The 22521-nt window shown below is 44.6% G+C and overlaps 2 pseudogenes; one reads left to right on the forward strand and one right to left on the reverse strand.

Moving 5' to 3' along the window:
- The first annotated feature begins 5950 nt into the window (after positions 1-5950).
- On the forward strand, positions 5951-6914 carry LOC116537465 (annotated as a pseudogene).
- A 2471-nt stretch (positions 6915-9385) lies between these two features.
- Positions 9386-10192, reverse strand: LOC116537397 (annotated as a pseudogene).
- Between the last annotated feature and the right edge of the window lie 12329 nt (positions 10193-22521).

Raw genomic sequence — 22521 nt, forward strand, 5'->3', positions numbered from 1 at the left:
TTTTCACAAAACAAAAATACAGAGCAAATACACCTCTTTGAGGGTGAAAAGATGACTGTTTTCTCCAGCAAGTGAGAGAGCATGAACCAAGGACACGAGATGCTGCAGTTTGCTGATGTGAGTGTGTGTGGACATTGAGAAGCAGGCGGTTTATGAACACAGGCAGAGAGAAGAAAAGGAAAATTGTCATCATAGCAAGGATCACTTCATTGTGCTATCAAGGTCACAGTTGAGTAAAGACCAAAATACCATGACCAAAATTTTAACAAGGATTCTTCCTTTCTCTGGATCCCATAGTGAGTTCCGGGAAGTGGGGAAAGAGTGTATAATAAAGCATATATATTTTTTAATGGCGTATAGCTGGCCTCTGCTTGGATCCCGTTTTCTGGCATCATTTTAATTAGAAAAGGCGAGAAAGTTTCCAACGTCCCCCAACCCACTTCCCTGTATCCTAAATGAGAGTTTTACAGAGAACTGGCAACCAACACGATTTTGACAGAGTGAACTTCTTTCTCTCATAAGCATTCCTCCAATCCCCAGATAATACCCCTCATTCCTCCCACATTAACTAACACACACAACTTTCTTCCTCCCACCCTCCACAGCCCACACTTCTCTCCAAAACGTATAACATAATTGTGAAGGCTAATTATCAAATAATACTTAAGCCTTTGGGAACAAGATAGGGGGTTCTACGAATGTTTTAAAAAGTCCCCAGGCTGCAATAGAAACGTGATTAACTGAAACAAAAATGCCTGCTGAAAACTTTCAAACCCAAAGTCAGTTTTTAAAATTTTTTTAATATATAGGTATATTACATGCTTATGTCATAATTTATGTATATGTACATAGGTCAAATGTGTCTTTTTTAATATGTCACAGAAACTCTGCCATTCTAGAACAAGACTCTTAAAGAGAGAAATAATTTGAAGTCAATGCATCCTTTTGCTGACACATGGAGGTCCACCATGGATTTCTCCCAGGAGAGGGGATCCCTCAGCTGGCTCTGATAGGAGGGAGGAGGAAGATGCCTCTAGTAAGAGGAAGGAGAAAGCAAATCTAGGCGATATAATTCTCCTCCTGGCCTCATCATTAGCAGATACAGTCTGACAGATGTAATCTTTATCATGGAATAAAACAGACTCACAGCAGTGTGCCTCACACATGAATGTCACATTTTATGAATTGCCATATTGCCGCACTACATGCTGCAGTGAGCAGGGCTGGGCAGACCATGAGGCTGAGGTACTACTCGGCCTCTCCCTTCCCACGTCCCCTCCCCCTCCCCCTCCCCCTCCATGCAGGGGCATTGGTTTTCTGCCTGCATCCTCAGAGAGGAAGAAACAGCGGCTGTGGATGCACCTGTGTGTATGGGCCAAGTCCTCAGCTGTGATGCATGGAGAAGTTAAATATAGCACTGTGGCTGGTCAGATTTCAACTGTCCTGTGACCCTGAGCAGTTACAGAGCAGAAGGGGCTGGAGGGAGGGAGAGGAGGGGGAGACTCAGAGAAAGCTGGCACAGCAACAATGCATGACCTATAATGCAAAGAGCCGCAGGGAGAAATAAGGGCCCCTCACTCCTTCTGCAGTAGAAACCAAGCCCAGGGTGCTTCTGTGCCCAGCAAGCCCTCTAGGGAAAGGGAGCGCATCTACAAATCCTGAGTCAGGAAAGCCAGAAAGGTCCATTCTGAGACTCTGTCCATAGATGAGTGTTCTGAGGATTAGCTCTTGACTCAATACTGTGGAGGAAATGGTATTCAAAATCTCTAGGGACTCATTTTCTAGTTGAAGAGCAAGTCTTACTGGTTGCCTTTACCTCCCACCCCAATGAGACCTATTGCCGCACTCATGGGACTCGGGCATGAATGGGGAATTCTGAGCAAGAAGCAATCAGAATGGGAAAAAGGTCCACTGGGGCCCTCCCTCACCCCCAGGTTATTGAGCTAGGCCTGGGTCAGCCAGAGTTAGGGCCAATGACACCTTTTAATTTGCACTCTTTCCTGTGATGTGATGCATGCCATCCAAATTAGACACAGTTACCTCCAAGGTGTGTTCAGCATCATCATAGCCATGAAAAATAAAAATCACAATACATCTTCCCAGACCAATTTTCCTTTTGGTGACTAAAAGTGGGGCACTAAAAGTGATCCTTCTTATTAGGAAGCAAGCACAAATGTAAACCAGAAAATTCAAATTCATTTTTAAGATGAAACATTAGTCTTTGAAGAAATTATAGGTTTCCAGGGACTATTTTGACCTCAACCCTATGACCACCCTGAAAATGAATTTACTCCCTTTCATCACAAGGGATTCTTTGATTTAAAAAAAAAAAAAAAAAAAAAAAGAGCTTATGCATGTGGTAGGCCTAAATAGTGGCTAAATAGTGATCCCTAAAGATATTTAGGTCCTAATCCCCAGAACCTGTGAATCTTGCTTTATACGGCAATAAGGATTTTGCCGGTGTGACTAAAGATTTTTAGATGGTGTATGTTTATCACAGCACTATTCACAATAGTAAAGACATGGAATAAACCCAGCTGCCCATCAATGGTGGATTGGATAAAGAAAATGTGTGGTACATGTACACCATGGAATACTATGCAGCCATGAAAAAGGATGAAATCATGTCTTTTGCAGCAGCATGGATGCCACCAGAGGCCATTATCCTGAGAGAACGTAGAAGCAGAAAATCAAATACAGCATGTTCTCACTAATGTGACAGCTAAACATTTGGGCACATATGGACACAAAGATGGCAACAGTGGACAGTCAGGACTCCAGAAGAGGGGAGGGAAGGAGCTGGAGAAAGGTTTGAAAAACTACTACCCATCAGGTACTACGTTTACTACTTGAGTGACAGGATCATTAGAAACCCAAACCTCAGCATCACACAATATGCCCATGTAACAAACCTGCACATGAACTCTTGAATCTAAAAAAATAATAATAAATGTAAAAAAATTGAGATGTTGAGATGAGAGATTATCCTGGATTATCTAGATAGACTTTACATATAATCATAAGTATTCTTATAAGGGAAATACAGGTGGAGTTTTGACTACAGACAGGAGGTGAGGCGGTGATGGAGGCAGAGGTTGGAGTGATACAATTTGAGGATGGAAGAAGAGGCCTAAGCAAAGGCATACAGATGGCCATGAGGAGCTGAAACGGGCAAGAAAGCGAGTTCTATTCCCAGAATCTCAGAGGGAACTCTGCCAATACTTTGATTCCAGCTAGCCCAGGAAAACCCATTTCGGACTGCTGACCTGTAAGAAAAGAAATCTGTATTGTTTTAAGCCACTAAATTTGTGATAATTCATTATAGCAGCAACAGAAAACTAATATACTTCAGAAATAAGAGTACAGGTCACTGAGATCAGCAACTTACACTATTATTACAAATGGTTTTACTTTGAACCACAAAGAACATAGGATGTTTGGAGATAATTATTTTATCTCCTCTCCCTTAAAAAGTATTCCATTAGACCACAAAGCATGTTTTCCCCTGACAGCCTTCCAGGCATTTGCTCATATCATTTCCCCTGCCTAGAAGGCCATCCTCATCCTCACTACTTTAGGTATTATGGTAAAACCAATAAATAAAATCTCCCTCAATTGAGATGCTTGATGAGAGTTAGCTTTTCTGTTCCTAATAAGGTTTAGTAATTAGGAAATGCAAAGAAAAGATTTCTAATCCCATAGATTTTTAGACTGTCTGATCTCAGGAGCACCAAACTGTCTATTCTAGTGGCCTGCTGTTGTACTGTAAATGCATATTTTCATTGGAGACTTCAGTTCCGCTTCTCTAGTGGCCCCTAATAAAATGAAAATAACATTTAAAAGCCACTGTCAATCATTATCCAAAATTAGAAATCAGTTTTAAAATGGGCATACATTTGCCCAGATCTCTGATGAAATATCAAAAAAGTGAAACAATTGGAACTTAAAGAGTTAACTGCAAGACAGGCAAAGAGGATCTAATATACCACTAGTAAGAGACCCTGAAGAAGAAAACAGGAGAAGAGAGGACCCTCAGGGAAACAAAGTATTGAAAGACAGTATTGAAAATTATAGTTCAAAAAGTTTCTCTGATACCAAAAAAAAAAAAAGTGATTTGAACTGTATACTGAAAGAATATACCATGTACCTGGGGATATTGACCCAGAATGACCAAAACCAAGACATAGTCTAGAAAAATTATTGTATTTAAATTAAAAAAAAAAAGTTATTTGGATATCCAGGCAAACAGAGCACATATCTGATAAGAAAAATAAATTATCTTCAATTTTTTGACAGCAATTCATTATGCCAGAAGACATTAGAGTAGTATATTTAAGATATTCAAAGAGAGAAAATGTGAACTAAGGATTTTATATCCAGAAAATCAGAAACAGCTAATAACCTGTAAAGATTCCGAGAATACTGTTCCCATGAACCCCTCCTAAGAAATCTACTAAAGAACAAGTCTCAGATGGGAATTGCTGGTAAATATTAGCTATATAGTTACCTATAGATAAAAAATAAGGAGTTAAAAGAGAGGCTCTAGTATGTAATGCCTGTATGATTCAAAATGAAAATATAGTACGCTTATAAAAATGGGGACATGATTAGCATATGGAGAAAAAGTTTTATCTGCTTTCAGTAATAAAAATGCCTGTTATAGTACTAGTACTATTATTCTGAGAATATTGTACATGTAAAGTAGAAAAAAAAAAAAGCAAACACTAATTATGGGATGTTCTATCATTCCCTATTGTCTTTAAGAACTGTGCCTTCAAAGATTTTAAGGTGAGACAAAGGAACTACTTAAGGTAATATAGAAGATGTTAAACACCATGCAGATGCAAATCTGAATTGGAAGTATCAGTACAACCTCATGAAATATTTGTGTAATTGCAGCTCTTTTGGTTAAAGGGACCTAGAAATAAAGGCCAATCCAATAGCAATGAGTTTCTCTACATTGAATTTGGTCTTCAAATGCCATTTCCCATTGAGCTAAACCAGGATTTCTTGGACAAATGGCCGATTTCAAGTCTGAGGCAGGGTATGTCCACAATGAGCTTAGAACATGTTGACATGAAGCTAGGAGGACACTGTCAAAAACTATGAGGGTCATGTCAAATGAAGTCATAAAGTACCTTGAAGAGGTTACCATTGGTCAAAGACTTGAGCTTTGCAATAGATTGCAACCCATCAAATATATGTAAACCCAACAGTTCATAATAGCATGCGCATATATATATATATATTTAAATTGGTCGTCTTCTGAAGAAACAATGATCCAGTTTGTTATTTTAAAACTAGGCAAGTAAAAGGAAATAAATATTTATTCTACTTATTGTATATGAATAGTACTGGGTAACAAAATAGTAAATGAAACAAAGAGTCTTTTTATAACAATATCTCAGATAATAAATTAAAACAAAATACAGGATTTAAATTTTACTATTTTTATATCTTTCTACTCCCCATGAATGAATGAATGTAGACATTGAGCATCTACCTCAACAAATAATAGAAAGGAGTAAAAACCAGACATCATATACCTTCTGATGAAGACACAAGACCCAACACCACTTATAATCTTGTTCAGGGATCCAACCTGTGTCAGGTCAGACCTATTGATCCAGGTCTCAATTTGCAGGAAATACCGAAGCATGTTGAACTGTACCATAAATGAGCAGTCAAAAATCCAGACTGCAGGAAACTTGACAAGTCAAATAGGCCAGGTTTGTCAACAAATAAATTATAAGAAAGAGAAAGAGGTGGAATAGAAAACCATAGAGTAAAAGAGACCTGAAAATCACATCAAGTTAAAATATATATATGTACAAATATATATGGGCAAGACTAAACTATACGATTTAGGGATGCATACTTGAATAATCAAATCATACATAAATGCAAGAAAGTAGGCCAACTGCTGACTGCCACAGCGAGGGTGTGCCTCATGGGTCCCCTCCTGGGCTCCAGTGTGATTGACCAGAAGACTTTCTACTTTTTCTTCTCCCCTAGCCTGCCAGAAAGCGACATGCCCACAGTCCCAAGCCCACTGACCTGGGACCAGTGTGGCTGCCATAGCTGTGGACAGTGGGCATATGGTAGCCAGCCCTGCCAAGAAAAACCAGGCTGGGCAAGGCAAGCCTGGAACATTGCCCTCCTTACCACTGAGCACTGAGCAGAAGAGTTGTTCCGTGTTCAGAGAAACATGGCCACAGCCCTGCTCAGACTCACACCTGCAACATGGCCGTGGGCTTTGGTGAGATTTGGAAGAAGCACCTCAGCAGAGAATTTGGGCAACCGTATTTTATAAAGCTCATGTCATTTGTTGCAGTAGAAAGTAAACATTATACTCTTTATCCTCTCCCACACCAAATCTTCACCTGGACCCAGATATGTAATATAAGAGATGTGAAGGTTGTCATTCCAAGACAGGATCCATATCATGGACCCCAACAAGCTCATGGGCTCTGCTTTAGCGTTCAAAGACCTGTTCGACCTCTGCCCAGTTTGGAAAACATTTATAAAGAGCTGTTTATAGACATGGATGGTTTTGCTCATTCTAACCATGAAGATTTATCTGGGTGGGCCAAACAAGATGTTCTACTCAAAGCTGTCCTCACTGTTCCAGCTCATCAAGCCAATTCTCATAAGAGGAGAGGCTGGGAGCAATCTGCTAATACAGCTGTGTCCCGACTCAACCAGAAGGCCAATGGCTGTGTCTTCTAGCTCTGGGGTTCTTATGCTCAGAAGAGGGCAGTGCCACGAATAGGAATTGGCACCATGCACTGCAAATGGCTCATTTCTCCCTGTTGTCAGTCTACAGAGGGTTCTTTGGATGTAGACACTTTTCTAAGACCAGTGAGCTGCTACAGAAGTCAGGCAAGAAGCCTACTGACTGGAAGGAGCTGTGATCCTCAGCTGGGAGCTAGTCTGTCTCCATTAACCATTACTGGGAAGCTGCTGTTAAAGTATTCATCAGGTATGAAGTCGAATTGAAAATGTCCCTATTAATCTTAAGTATTCAGCATAAGGGTGAAAAGCTTCTGTAAAGCAGCCATGAAACAGGCTGCCCAGAATAGCAGCTTTATCCAGCCAGACACAGCACAGGCTAGCCCTTGACCAAATGACTTTCTCGGCAACACAGCTTTGGCCTAAAATATGCAAATTTCTCAGACGACAGGTGAGGTCAAATACTCACTTGGCTCTCTTTACCTCCCTTACCAGTATGGCTAAAGTGGGGAGATAGGCACGTTTAGGTACAACCATAGTTCAGTGCCTGCTGCTCCTTGGTTTTGCCTGGTTAGACTTTCATTTACAAGGTATTGGGGCACATTTGCTTAGAAAGGCCCCCTTTTCCTAGCCCAGCAGGCATTCTAGTCTCTGCCAGGTACACTGCCCCCTTGATCTTTCAAGGAGCCCTTAGATCCCTCTTGGAAGGAAGCATGAGGATGTTATGCAAGTTTCTAGAAATCCAACCCCGAAATTAGGGCTCAATTTCCTGATCGTAATAGAGGTGAAAATTTCTAAGGGACGTTTGGTGTGAACCTGAACAGATAGACAGGGGCCGAGAGAAGTGACCTGGGTCTTGTTATTCTTTGGGTGTTTTGTGAAATACACAGTGAAATTTAAACAAGGAAGAGGAAAACAGGGAATTTTTTTTAGTGGGTGGGGGTGATTTTCTCCTAGAGTTGTCCTGAGTTCAGGTTTCTAAGTCAGCACAAGCTGCCAAATGCTGATTTTCATGAATTGAAATCACTCTGAGATATTTTTTCCGTAGCATTGAAAAGTTCTAATTTTTAAAAAATACTTATGCAGATATATTTTTTCCCAATCCTTTTTTTAAGAGACAATCTTTATGGGTCTGCCCTTCCATCCTCGATCTTGTTAGCAATGCCTTTTTTGCTTTTAGCTGCGTTAGAGTTACCCAGTTGCACAGGGTTTGGTAATAAAAGATTGTTAAAGTTGAAAAAAAGTGATTATTATAAAAGTCAAGATAATGGTTACTTTCAGAGGGAAGAAGGGATTGTGTTAGACTGGGATATGAAAGGGGGTTACACAGGTAGCCAGCAATTCTATTTCTTGATGCAGGTGGTAGTTAACAATGGTATTCAATGTATAATTAAATAAGCTAAACATTTGTTTTGTTTGGTTTTCTATATCTGGGTTTAATTTTACAACAGAAATATTTTCTTGAAAAAAATTACTGTAATGGTTAGTTACTTGTTCTTCATCTTCAGATTAACTATTTGGTCTTGATGAATAAGAAGCTCTCCCCAAAACAAGGGCTAAGTCTCCTTTGACTTCTGAAAGAACTAGAACATAATAATCAGTGCTGAATCATGACCAGTGAATTAGCCCACAGGAAAGTTCATGCAACTGGTGTGGATTGAATCTATGAATTAGTTGACAGATAAGGCAAACACCCCATAGTCAAAATCATTCTGCCTACTTCTACTAGATGCTGCTCCCTGGCTAGAAAATTCCAAGAATTCTTCATTACCTGCAGGGAAATCTTGTGTTCCTCAGTTTCACAATCCAGCCTTTTTTCCATAAATCAGCATCAACCAACCGTTCCAATCTTACCTTAGCTACTTTCTCAAACACTCCACTTTAGCCAAATAGGTCTACTTTCAGGTTTCTGTTTTCTTTGCCATTTCTAGATTCTGTGTCATTTCTCCCATACCCCGTGCCGTCTCTGATAGGTTTTCCTCCTCCTTTCTATGCACATAAACCCTACTCATCCTTTAAGGCCTGATTCTCTTTCAGGGCTTAAAGGAGACTGAAGAGGCTGGGCACAGTGGCTCACACCTGTAATCCAGCACTTTGGGAGGCCGAGGTGGGCAAATCACAAGGTCAGCAGTTCGAGACCAGCCTGGCCAAACATGGTGGAACCCCATCTCCACTAAAAAAAAAAAAATACAAAAATGAGCCAGTCTCAGTGGCTCACACCTGTAGTCCCAGCTACTTGGGAGGGTGAGGCAGGGGAATCGCTGGAACCCGGGAGGCGGAGGTGGCAGTGAGCCGAGATCGTGCCACTGCACTCCAGCCTGGGCAGCAGAGCAATATTCCATCTCAAAAAAAAAGGTGGGGAACTAATAAATTTCTCCCTTTCCTCTCTAAAGTCAGTCTTTATTATCTACCACATCAAGCTTTGTTTCTTTTAAACTTCAACAATGCCTGTTACCACTATTGGGCACTTAGCTCTTGGTTGCACTGCTACTGTGAGAGAATATTTTATCTTCATTTGTTTGGAGTATGCAAACATACTTTATATTTTTTAAGTCTGGAGCTGTGACTGATACTTCTTCTGAAATTACTATAGAAAGACTACAATGACATTTTGTGCATAGGAAGATGACTAGAAAGCTAGAAGATGATTTTTTTTGACACTTAGAGGTGGCTCAGGCTGAGCACGTTTAATTATTCTCACTGGGAGAATTGAAAACTACTTAACAGATTCCATAATCAATAAGTCATAGACTCACATCATCAAAAAGGGGATTGTCACCTACCCCAAGGCCACAGATAGATAGGATCCTGGGTCCCAGACTGAGGCTGGGAGGTGGAACCCTGTGAAAGACCACTTTGACAGGTGGTGTCTGTTGGACACCAGCTTCTGGGCTGGCCCTGCTCTCTTCTCAGGCTCTGGACAGGGTGTGAGGGCAGAGAGCTGGCTCCAGAGAACACCAGAGGAACCCGAATTGGGGCCAGGCTTGCTGAGGGCCTCACTTATAGTTTTTGGAGGGAAATTCCCACCAGCCTTGGCCCTTGCCACCAAAGTTCCACATGCAGTGGATAATCTGCAGCTGCTACTCATTGGTAAAGGTGATATTTACATCATTTGGCATGTGGACCTAACGGACATTGCGGCCTGTCATAAAGAGGTCATCCAGCTTGTCCTGATGCCACCAATGGTCCCTGTAGGTGAGTTTGGCCAGGCAGATGTTCATGAAAGCATTGACATTGACTATGCATTCACTGGCCATGCTCTCATCCCGCAGGTGCACTATGGTTACCTGGCCCTGGAGGCCCTGCAGTAGGATGATCAGGCTATTCTCAGAGATGGTCTGCTCCTTTACTGAGTGGCTCACCGCCATTCTTCCACACCGGCTGTCTGCTTGCATGCAGCACTCCTTCCACTGTCCCCGTCTGGGTCGCCCGTAGCTAGCAGGCACCTGGCCGGATTGCCTCCCACTGGCCGCAGCAGGACGGAGACACCATGCCAGCGACTGGGCCGCTGTGTGCTCCGGGAGCCTTTTTTTCTTTCAGTATATAGAAAATTTAATTTGGAATCACTTAAAATATTTCAATATTAAGAAGCTTAGGAAGCATTCAGTGGGTACTGATAGACATAAGGCAGATATGTTTATATTCAATGGAGACAGAATTATGGGTTCCCGCTTTGACCCCAAAAATCACTGCGAGGGCTCTCTAGTCAACTACGGGCAGGTATAGATATTGAGCCTCTGCAGACTGAGATGCTGAAATAAAAAAAGAAGACACTGAGTATGAATGGAAGAATATCACTGATAAACTTCCTTTCACTCATGGTTTTGTCTATACCTGGGCCTATCAGCAGGTCATACACTTAAATTTTGAAACCTTAAGCAAAAATTTCAAGAGTCTCACTTAATATTTTTAAAAGTCTATAAAGTATACTTTTTAAAGTATTAAAAAAAATTTTGAAATGGAGTTTTGCTCTGTCACCCAGGCTGGAGTTCAGAGGCTCGATCTCAGCTCATTGCAACCTCCACCTCCTTGGTTCAAAGGATTCTCTTGCCTCAGCCTCCAGAGTAGCTGGGATTACAGGCACCCCTCACCGGACCTGGCTAATTTTGTATTTTTAGTAGAGACAGGGTTTCACCATGCTAGCCAGGCTGGTCTTGAACTCCTGACCTCAGGTGATCTGCCCGCCTCGGCCACCCAAAGTGCTGGGATTACACGCATGAGCCCACATGCCTGGCCCCCTCTCTACGTACTTTAAAAAAAAAAAAAAAACAACTCTGTACATAATCACTTCTGACAAGTTTGGGGCCGGGCACGACTAGCTGGGTGAGAGTTCTTTTTGGCCTAAAATCTAGGTCCTAGTAATTACCATGAAAAATCTGGGCCCTATCTCTGTTATAAAAATGATATCTGCCTAAAGCAGAAAGGGTTAGGTCCCTGAACTGTATCAACGGTCCCAGGGAGCTAATCTGAAAGAGACCCCCTGTGCTGGTCAGGACAGCAGGCCAGCCAAGCAGCACCATGTTCTGGTTTTCTCCCTCAGCTAACCACAGTCCCACTCTCTTTTTGAAGGAATGACTCTAATGAGAAGTCTGCAAAGACTAAACAGATTGGAAAGGATAAAGGAAAGGAAGTCCGAGGGCTGAGCTGTCGGCAAAATAAATAAGCAGTATTAGAGATGGGACAAATGGGAACCTGCGGAGCCAACAAACTTCCTGTCCCTCACGCTGGTATGTCCCCACCAGGAAAGCCGGGAAAGAAGAGAAAGGTTCCCATGTGGACTGGATGACGCCTGTGTTATGGGAACTGCTCTAGCTGCTTTCACACAACTGTCATTTCATTCAATCCTCTCCTGAAACTCTCAAGGAATGGGTTATTGTCTCTGTTTTACTAGTAATGTCAACCAAGATTCAGAGGTTAAGTAACTGGGTGAAGGTCACATACCTACTCAGTGTCAGAGCCAGGACTCAAACCGTGTTTATTTTCTTCCAAAGCTCTGCTCACTATGTGAGTGAAAACAGAATCATTGCATGTTTCAGCTGAAAAGTCAACTAATCACCATCCCCATTTCACAGATAAAGAAACTGAGACCAGAAAGGAGAAGCAACTTGCCCAAAGTCACATGATGAACTTGTGACAGGTCCTCAGCTGCATCCCAGGCCTCTGGTTTCCACATAGGAGCTCTTATCACTTATATACACCAGAACCCTGCAAGGAAGACACACTCAAATGGGGGCATTAGAGGAGAATTGAACAAAGGAACAATTTAGATGCGAAGGCACATTGAAAGGAAGCAAGAAAGGATGGTGAGGCATCCGAGGCACAGCAGTGTCAGTGGGTCCATGACCACCCAGTGCCTGAAGGGACAAAGTCGGGGCCCTAAGCCCAGAGAGCACTCTAGCTGGGGCTGTAGCTATAGCTGAAGGGGAGCTCTGCATCTAGGTAGAGAAAGCCACTGCCAGCCCACAGCCTGGCAGGGAGGGAATAAACACACTGACCTCTCCCTCTCCTTGTGCCCATGGTCTCTTATTGGTGCCTCCCATTGGCTGAACCCTATGGAAAGCCAGAAGGTGAGGGATTCCCATGATGCAGTTTCCAGGGGCCCAGAGAAAGATGGGGAAAGAGAAGAGAATGCCTGGAGTGGTAAATAAAGGCTTTGAGGCACACCGCTAGGCAGGGATGCTTCTCTGAACTTCAGTCCTTGGGAAGAGTCTGGCCTCAGCAGGTCAGAGACAACAAAAACAACAAAAGTCTCACATCCCGGTCAATGCGAGGCCAAGAAGGCTTTGCTTCAGGTAATAAAGCGGTTGTCACAGCATAGAGCTGGATTGCTCACTGCCCACTGCAGAGGTATTATCCTAATCCGGTCAACCTGTCTGTGATGAAAGCAGGCAGAAGCCCGGCTCCAATCACCTCGGCATCAAAGGCATCGCTGGGGGACTCTTCTGCTTTGGAACCCAGGTCAGCGCTGGTGTTTGAGGGGAGAGTCACTGGCGTTTCCGGTGTGTGTTCGTATTTGAGAAGTAAAAATAGGAGGAAGCAAGAGGGTGACCGTGTCTCTGCAACAGCATGTTTGCCTTTTACCAGTTCTTAGAAGTGAAGGCCACTTTTAAAAGAAAGACAATCCCTACACAAAGGCAGTTTGGGCATCCTGGTAAGGCACAGCCCTGCTGTCTGTGCCCTTGGCACAGATATCCTCACTTTGGCCACACACACACACACACACACACACACACAAGGTGGTCAGCTCTCTCAGGCCCATCCCAGCTTTCCGTGCCTGCCTGAAGTTTCAACCTCAACTTCCACTGAGCCCCGCTCCTCTCGCAGATTTGGTCGTATTTCCTATTTAGTTTAAATCAACAGTCTAATTTTATCAACAATAATGCTTTATGGAGGTTTATTTCTTCAAACAGACCACGCTCCTCTTTGCTATAAAGTTAATTTTATGTTCTTTGTTCACTTTCCTAATCTGCAAATTACATCCTCCTGTTCCCTGATTGCTTACTATTGGAAAAACAGCCCTTTTTTTGCTTCCAGTTTGAATATGCTCTGCCTTATCTTGATGGCCCTAATCTCTCTCCCACCCCTGGCCCCTCGAGGAAGCCAAGCCATGAGGACTGGTGGGGTGCAGTGCCAGCACTGACACAGCCTGGCCTCGGGGCCAGGTCTGCTCATCTCGCTCCCCTCCAGACTACTTTTTCCATTTTTTCTCTTTTCTTAAGCCGAGTGTGGGAAGAGACTCCGTTGCAGCAGGGAGAATTAGAAATTCTGGGACCCACTCCATGCATTCACAAAGTCCTAGTGGGAAGATGGAGAACTTCTTCTGACACCCAGAGAAGCAAGGACAAACGCCTGGGAGGGTGATGTTGGCTGATAGTGCATGAAAAATGAGTGACTCTTTTGCTGGGAAGTGCAGCCCTGAGGGGGAGGGGCCACAAAAGGCAGCGAAGGCACCAGGAATGGGGAGTGGGGGAAATAAACACAGTCCTTACAAGATCTGGGATTTGAAGAGGACAGGGGTGAGATGACTCGGCTGTCAGGAATAGCAAAGAGGATTAAGCCTGCCTGTAACTGCAGAGAGAGAAGGGAGGAAGGCAAATGCGGAAGAAGAAGGAAATTGACCAAAAAAAAATTTTAAAGATAGACTTGGAGGAATCTAAACAAGCCACGTGCTTCACATATGGGGGCAGTGGGATCCTAAGACAAGTCCCCAAAGTTCTAACAACAGCAAAGGAGTCATCCTATTGATGACGATGATAATGGCCACTGATAGTTGCTTACTGTTACTTCCCGGACCAATCGGTCTGTTACTGCAGGTTTGCAAATGCCCACGTTCATTTCTAACTCTAGGCTTCTAGGTCCTCCTTAACAGTAGAAGCTCATGTTTATTGCAGGTGTGTGACAGCCACTGTTTAAATACTTTACACGTCGTATTACATTTAATTCTCCTCCCCTCACACACACACAAAAAATCCCGGAGGTAAGTATTGTTGTCATCTCGATTTTACAAGTGGGGAAACAAGACCCACAGAGGTTGATCACTTGACCAGCATCATGAGCAGCCACAAGTCACATTGGATCTGTCTCCCAGCTCACACTCAAAAACTATTCGTAGGACCAGGTGACTATAAACTGATGTATTATTCATACACTCCTGCTCCAGCACTAGTTCCATTGCTCTGATTTTCTGGAGGACACTGTAGTCTGTGCACAATCCCTCCAGAATTCTCTGTTTCTGGGGCAGAGTCTTCTGAGTCCCTGGGCCAGACCAGGGGGGAGGTAACTGTAAATGGCTGAATAGCAAACAGTTTAGGCTTTGCAGACCACATACCAGCTCTGCCATATATCTTTGTTTCTGTTTTTGGCTTATTTCAATCCTTTGAAAGTGTAAAAATCATTCTTAGCTTGAGAGCTCCCTCTTACTCCTGTTCTTGGCCTCAAAACCTTGGAGTCAAATTTCCCTCTCCCACCACCTAGCCATCCAATCATGAAGTTCTTTGGACATGGGGTATCTCTCAAAATGCTCTTTAAATCTTTTCAGTCCTGAACTAGGACCCCACTCTCTCATGCATGCTCTGGTCACCAAAATGGTCTCCCCTGCTCCCCAGAGAAGTCCGTATGTCTCGACTGGATTTATTTTCCCAAACAACGCTTTGCACAGATAATTCCCATGATAAAACATCCTCAAACCTAAGCCCCTTAGTCTGCATTAAGGACCAATCAGACAGAACACACAGACACCCACACAGTTATCTAGTCCTTAATAATCATATATAGAATCATACTAACATTTAATACGCTAACATCATACTAACAGCAATAATCATACTAACATTTAGTGGGCATTAATATGAGCTAGCCACTCTGACAGATACGTGGATCACTTAAGCCTTACCAGAACCCTATGAGATAGGCATGATTACAACCCCATTTTACAGATGAGTGGTTGAGGCCCAGAGAGGCACAGAGAGATCAAGTGATGTATACTAGTTTAGGCAGTGAATTGGTAAACCAGGCACTGAATGGTGGCCATCAGACTCTAGAGGCCATTCCCTAAATCTCCACCCTCCATGGCCTATAATAACGTCTTCCCATCTGCCCTTTTAGAACCTCAACCACAGTCCCTCCGAGAAACATCCTCAAAGGGACCACATCTCAACTCTTGTCCTGGAAAAGATGTTGATGTGTGAACTTGGAGCACCATAAATGGAGCAGGCATGCCCCTCTGTTCTAACAGCAGACCCCATCTGATGTCCCCAGCACCAGGCTGCCCGCCAACAAGAGGGCAGCTCCACACAGCTGCATTGCAAAGCAGCAGACCAGGGCGAGCTACTAACATGTGGACGCCGCCACTCCACAATTTGCTTAAAAGCCACACTGTGTTTCCCGGACAATGGCCGCAGGCCAAAACACACACATTCCAGTTTTTACGACTGTAAGGTAAGCATTCTTTTAATGGCTCTTTCCCTGTTCCTTCACTCTCGCTTGTGTTGTGTTTTGCTTGTTCCCACTCCTCGATTTTTTCCCTTTCTTAGCTCAGCGCTGCTCTCTGCCTCCCTCGCTTCCAGAACCTCCTGCTTCAAAGCTTCCTTGTCTCTACCTCCTGCCTGCTTTTCTGCAGCTTCCTCATTGTAGTAGCTTTCTCCTCCTTTCTGGGTCTTGGTCAGCTTTTCTCTAATTACCAGATTTCCCTTCCTCCTGTCTTCCTGTTGGCTTAAGGAAGCCCCCCTCCCCTCCCTCCAGCTGTGGCTTCTTCCACTTCCGCCAGCCTGCCGGCCTCTCTGCTTCCCAGCGGCCTCTTCCCAGTGCCCTTTTCTTTCTCTCTGGACACCTGGTCATCCTTGCTCCACTCTCCCCTGCCCACACCCTTCACAGTTCACCTCTGTTCTTTGTCCCTTGTCTTCTCTCTCTCCTCCTCCCGTCCCCCCCTCCTCTTGGGTCCCCTCCTGGTTTCCATCCCCCCATCACCCCTCCCGTTATCTTTGTTTTCCTTCCTTCTGGCTGCTGATAGAGTGGGAGTAGTTGCAGGCTGTGTCCCTGATTTCACATGCAGACCAGCAGCCAGCCTGTCAATCTAACAATCAAATTGCACGGAAAGGGAGGTCTCCGTGCCTACATGCAGTTTGCCCCTAAATGGAGCTGAGCTAGAAGGCTTCAGAGCAAAGCCACCACGAGTCCCAAGCATCTGGTTGTACAGGCAGGATAGAGAAAGGACTTACTGTTTCTTTTTTTCCCACTGATCTTATGTAAGTCAAGGCTAAAGACCAGGGCTGAGACGTGTCATTTGTAGGTTGCTGTCTTTGGGTGGGGCCTCCATGACCATCCCTGCCTCCTGCCAACAACACACAAAACACACACACACACACACACACACACACACACACACACACACACGTTTTCTTATTCACTTTCCTTCAGAGCAAAGGCCCTGCAACTTTTCAGATGAAGTCTGCAAAACTCCCACATTGCAAAAGAAAAACTATGAAGGGAACAAGAGCCACCGCCACCACAGAAGGAGATGTTGCTGCAGGGGAAAGGGCTGCCTCCATCCCCTCTACTCCTGCCCATCAATTCTTTTCAACTTTAGTTGCTCCCTGTTTCCCTGACTGAGCCCCCATTCAAGCTGAGCTGATGCCTTTCCTTAGAGGACAGCGCCATCTAGCAGGTGAAATGCCAAACCCATAGCTGAGAGCCGAGAAGGAAACCTTCCCAGCTCCAGGCTCCCTGGCTCCCAACTTCTCTTTTTAAGTCTCTGACAGTCAAACCCCAACAAGTCTGAAATAAGGCGATTTAACTCTTTAGCCTTGGAGAGCTAAGTGTCTTCTAATCACCCCTATTTCTCCAGTGCCTGATTTTGTTTCCATTTGTGGCCTTAGTTCCTAGAAAAAGCTAGAAAGTTCCAGGTGAGCCAACAGGCTGTGTCTGATACTTGGGACCTCAGGTGACCTTTTCCAAAGCAAAACAAAATAGAATTCCCCAAGGATATCTAGAGGATGGCCTAGGTCCTGTCTGGAGTTATGCGGCAATCCTTGTTCCTCTTTCCTTCGGTAAAGACCCTATCTCCAAATATGACCAAATTCCCAGGTAGTGGGAGTTTATGACTTCCACAGCAAATTTTGGAAGAACACAATTCAGCCCATAACAGATAACAGATGGTTTTCCTTTCCCTTGCAAACTCTGATCAGCTGCTAGTGACTGCTCAGACCCCTTGCCAAAGAGAGTGAGAAGGATTCTAAGATCAAATCCACATGGGGCAGGAAAGTGTTGTGAACGACTGTCCATGTCTGCTGCAGGCAGCGTGGGGCGGCAGTGGGATGGTCCCATCCCTGCCCGTGCTGGAGTAGAGCGTGAGCGAAACATAGACCCTGCCTCTCAGGAGCAGGGAACACCTGTCAGCACTACATATCTCGACATACCAAAAACATCCAAGGCCACACTTCTGAAAGAAGGCCCAGCACCATTGTAGAGTCCCCTCAAGCCCTTCGTTTTACGGATGAGGCAAACTGAGCTCCAGGGAGCTTGTGTCTGCCTATGAACCCTCAACCCCTTTGTGGCAACATCAAGACTAGACCCTAGTTTCAGATCTCCTGACCTATTTGCTTTTTTTCAAGATCTCCAGTTGTTCCTGGTAACATCAAATCAAGACAGAAACTCTTGTATTGCCCATGCAAGATTCCCCAAGTCCCTCATCGTACAGGCCCAAGAAGGAAGCATGTGAAAAGGGCTAAGGTAAAAGTTGAAGGTCCTGGTTGGAGTCTGTGGTCAACTCTACTGTTGCTTGGATCTCTAGGCATTAAAGGGTTAATGCCTAAGCTGCATTTAGGGCTTTCCAGAGAGAACATTGTCATCCATTAGTAATAGTTGCCATTGCTATGGGCACAGGATTGGACAGTGGAAAGATGAATATTATATGTTTGTTGGGTTAGGTCGTCTCCGCAGTCCCTTCCTGTTCTAAGATTTTGCAGTAAGAGCCTTGAGCAGGACTCATAGCTTTCCTTCTTGAACTTAAATGAGAAAACTGGGTTAAGGGACATGCTGTAGGCCAGGCGTGGTGGCTCACGCCTATTGGGAGGCCAAGACGGGCAGATCACCTGAGGTCGGGAGTTCAAGCCCAGCCTGACCAACATGGTGAAACCCGCCTTAAAAAAAAAAAAAAAGGGACATGCTGTGATGTTCTAGATGTCCAAACACATATGTGACCTGCTCCAAGGGCTTTCAGAGAAGGCCTCTCCTTTGCAACTTTATGACCCAGAAGGCCTGAATCCCCATGACATATGATCCAGTTTCAGTCCCACTGAAGTTCCCGCTGGTATTTCTCCATGCGCACATTTTGCCCTGATGTCAGCTAGTGAGACTCAGGCTCTCTGGATAGTGGCTGAACCTTGGCAACTTCCATTTACTTGATGCAAGTCACAGGCAAGCAGTGCTTATTAAAGAGCTATTCCTTAGCCATTGCAGGTGAGAGGATATGCAAAGTTCAGCTGGCTCACAGGCCCCAGAAAAGATCAGCTACAAGAAAAGAAGTACCATTTCTCAGAAGCTGTCCAGCATGCTGCAACCTCGTATGTGTCTGACTCATGGGGCAGCTCAGGAAGAGATACTTTGAGAAGTCGAAGACATTTGCCTCTTAACTCCATATAGAGGCAAAGACACGGGTTCAGGTTATTTTGCTCCAAGTCAGCTTGAAATCTCCAACTCCCTTCAACTCATCCCTCTTGGCCGGTTTGCCTGAACTGGCTTCTAGGGAAGATTTGAGGTAGGTGTTTATCACCCGGAGGAAAAAGCTCCATGTGAATGACTATGAAAGAATGGGAGAACTGGTTAAGAGCCCAGCTCTAGAGATGATCATATCTAAGTTCAAATCTCAGCCTTGCTGCTTTCTAGCTATGTGACCTCAGACAACTTACTTAACTCCTCTAAACCTTAGTATTCCCATTAGAAAAGTAGAGAGAATAACAGTACCTCCCTCATATTTGTAAGAGTAACTGGCTGGGTGTGATGGCTCACACCTATGATCCCAGCACTTTGGGAGGCCGAGGCAGGCGAATCTCAAGGTCTGGAGTTCAACATAAGCCTGGCCAACATGGTGAAACCGCGTCTCTACTAAAAATACAAAAATGAGCTGGGCATGGTGGCAGGTGCCTGTAATCCCAGCTACTCGTGAGGCTGAGGCAGGAGAATCACTTGAACCCAGGAGGCAGAGGTTGCAGTGAGCCAAGATCGTGCTATTGCACTCCAGCCTGGGTAACAGAGCGAGACTCCTGTCTCAAAAAAAAAAAAAAAAAAAAGAATTAAATGAGATCATAATTACTGCTGCTATTATTGGTATTATTAATTCAACAGACAATTAGGGTGCACCCACTCTGAACAGGTTGGAGTACAAAGAAACTGTTCTTTACTTCACAGAGTTCATGGTCAATTCCAATTTTAGCTGTGTACCAAGTGCCAAATCAGATACTTGTTCACAATACAAGGAAGGAAGGATTAGTTCAACCTGGGGATAAAGAGAAGTTTCTTTACAGAGCCCATAATATTTGAACCTTGAAGAAGGAATAAGATTTTGCCACAAGTCTTCAAGGAATCAGCACATACAAAGAGGTGCAAAGCCTGTCATGTGAGCTTTGAGTGTAGGCTGAGCCTGGAGATGAGGGAGTGCCTGGCTTTACTCTCAGATGGAACTCCTGGTCCTGGGAGGGAACACCCCAGGAGTCAGAAGATCTGATTTGACCCTGGATTCCTGTGTCACCTCAGTCGAGTTACCTTACTTCTCTGTGCCTCCATGTCTTTAACGTTAAATGGGATTGGCTTCCTGCAGGGATGTTCCATGAAGCTGGAAATTTTAAGCGAGAGGTGTGAAAAAACTTTGGGGAATTGAAAGAGCTATTCAAACAAATAGTAATAGCAGTAACAAATGTTACCCAGCACTTACTACATGCCAGGCACTGTATCAAGGGCTTGCAAGCATTATCTTATCACAATAACCATTCTGTTGCCATTTTACAGATGAGGAAACCCACATGTAAGAGCAGTAACTTGCTCTAAGTAATGCAACTAATAGGTGCAGAGCTCATGTTGATATGTCAGTGGTGGTGGTCCTCTTCCCCACCCCTAGACATGCTGGAGCTTTTTAATTATCTTGGGTTATAGCTAGATTGATTTCCTCGTTGCTCAGATGAGAAACTTGAAGCATCAAATGATGCCTGCCCAGAAGTGGATATGGGGTGTAGGGACAGTGCCCTGCTTGACTCCCACTTGCTGACCACTAGAGAGGCAGAGAGGATTCTGGGTTCCTCTATGCTTTGCTTGGGAGATGAGAGCCACAGCACATCACTCTTTCCTTGCCCAGTGGGTACCAAGAAGAGCTCAAATGCCAAGTTTCATTCAAGCACACCCCAGGAGTCACTGTCTGGATCAGGAGCAGCCAGGTCACAGAACACAGGCCTCCCTCTCTTACACAGTTCTTGGGGCCATCACTTGGCCAGAGGCCCCAGTTTCAGAACACCCCACTGGAGATCCCACGTTTACTGGAAAGAGTTCTCTTATTTTCTCTCAAAGAGCATTGGCAGAACAGGGCTAAGGGAAAGAGGGCTCAGGGTCACCAGTGCCTCCAGGCACAAAGGGGAAGGACCAGCCATGAGAAGTTGAGAAGGAAGCTGGCTGGGGCTCCTAGGCAGGCCTAAAAGGGAGAATTGGGGGGGAGGGTTTGGAAGCTGGGGATAGCTGAGGCCTCATAGATAGAGAGAGGATGCTCGGGGCATCCAAAGAATTTCATCTATTGAGAAAGCTAGGAAGTAAAACCTCCCAAGGAAAAGGGTTGGCATCCATGCTTCCTGGAGCTGCGGGAAAGCCTTTTAAAAGGAGGAGGAAATGGAGGGCGCTGGTGCATAGAACGGGGGTATAGAAGGGTGATTGGGGTGCTGGTTGTCTACCTGGGTCCCTACAGCTTCCTCCATTCCAGCAACCTGTCAAATTTTCTTCTTCCTCTTTCTCTTTTTCTTCTTCTTCCTCTTCTACGTCACAGTTTTTGAGGGCTACCACTAGGCCGGGCACAGCGCTAATATCTTCATATGTCTCATCTTGTGTAAGCTGTATAACAACCCTAGGAGGTGGATTATATATAAAGATATTAGAGAGAAGGAAACTAAAGTTCAGAAGGGTTAAATAAACACCTCAGGGCCACAGGTCTAATGCACTATCCATATCCAAACTTACTCTCAAATCCAAATCCAAATCCACCCCTTACATCATAGGCAAGGCAGTACGATATTCCCACTGTACCGCCTTGCTTATGAGACCTTTATGTAGACAGGGAGCCTATCCAACAACTGCCTGTGAGCGACTGAGCTTGGGCTAAGTCTTTTACCCTTCCGTGAGACAGTGAAATCACTGGAGGGAACTTTCTTCAAAACAGAGATGTGAGAGTCCTCAGTTGTTCTCAGGCAAGGATGTAAGAAAGCTGTCTGCATTTTAAGAGTTGAAGAAAGTAGCAGCCCCAGCCCAGGGGAAGAAATCAGAGACCAGGAAGGCTCAATATTCTAGGCTGATGAGGGGGTGAACTTTGAAACCAGGCCTTGACCAATGATGCTGTTGACAGTGTCATCTTTAGAAGACAGATGAACAAGTCAGGACAAGCCAAGAGGGAGTAAGATCCTGGTGCAACCATGCTGAGACTCAAGCTGAAGCCTCACCCAGGAACGGTGCAGGACTACACTTTACCAGTTGCCCTGTGAGCCAGTGAGAAACTATACCACCGGAAGACTGGCCATGGTCCAAGTCACCTCAGTGTGCATCCAGTAAAGACTGGCCACCCTTTGGGCTAAGCGAAGCCCTGGGGTTTTTGGTAATTACGGGGTAGTGGAAGCATCTAGGCTCCCTTTAATAAGGCATGTGAGGATTGCAGGGAATTAAATGGAAGAATGAGAAAACGAATCCTATCTGGACACTGAGGTTGCTCCATAAGCAGTGATGTGACTGAGTTTTTCTTCATCTTCTTATTGGTCTTTCCATTCCATTAGCATGATATGGGATAAAGAGCAGTTGGGGTAACTTGCTCAAGAAATCCGTAACTCAGCCAGGCGCAGTGGCTCATCCCTGAATCCCAGCGCTCTGCGAGGCTGAGGCGGGTGGATTGCCTGAGCTCAGGAGTTGACGACCAGCCTGGGCAACACAGTGAAACCCCGTCTCTACTAAAACACAAAAAAATGAGCCAAGTGTGGCAGCATGTGCCTATAGTCTCGGCTACTTGGGAGGCAGTCAGGAGAATCGCGTAAACCTGGGAGGTGGAGGTTGCAG

Source organism: Sapajus apella, unplaced genomic scaffold (genome assembly GCF_009761245.1).
Source record: "Sapajus apella isolate SASKATOON/1434 unplaced genomic scaffold, GSC_monkey_1.0 scaffold110, whole genome shotgun sequence".
Lineage (NCBI taxonomy): Eukaryota > Metazoa > Chordata > Mammalia > Primates > Cebidae > Sapajus > Sapajus apella.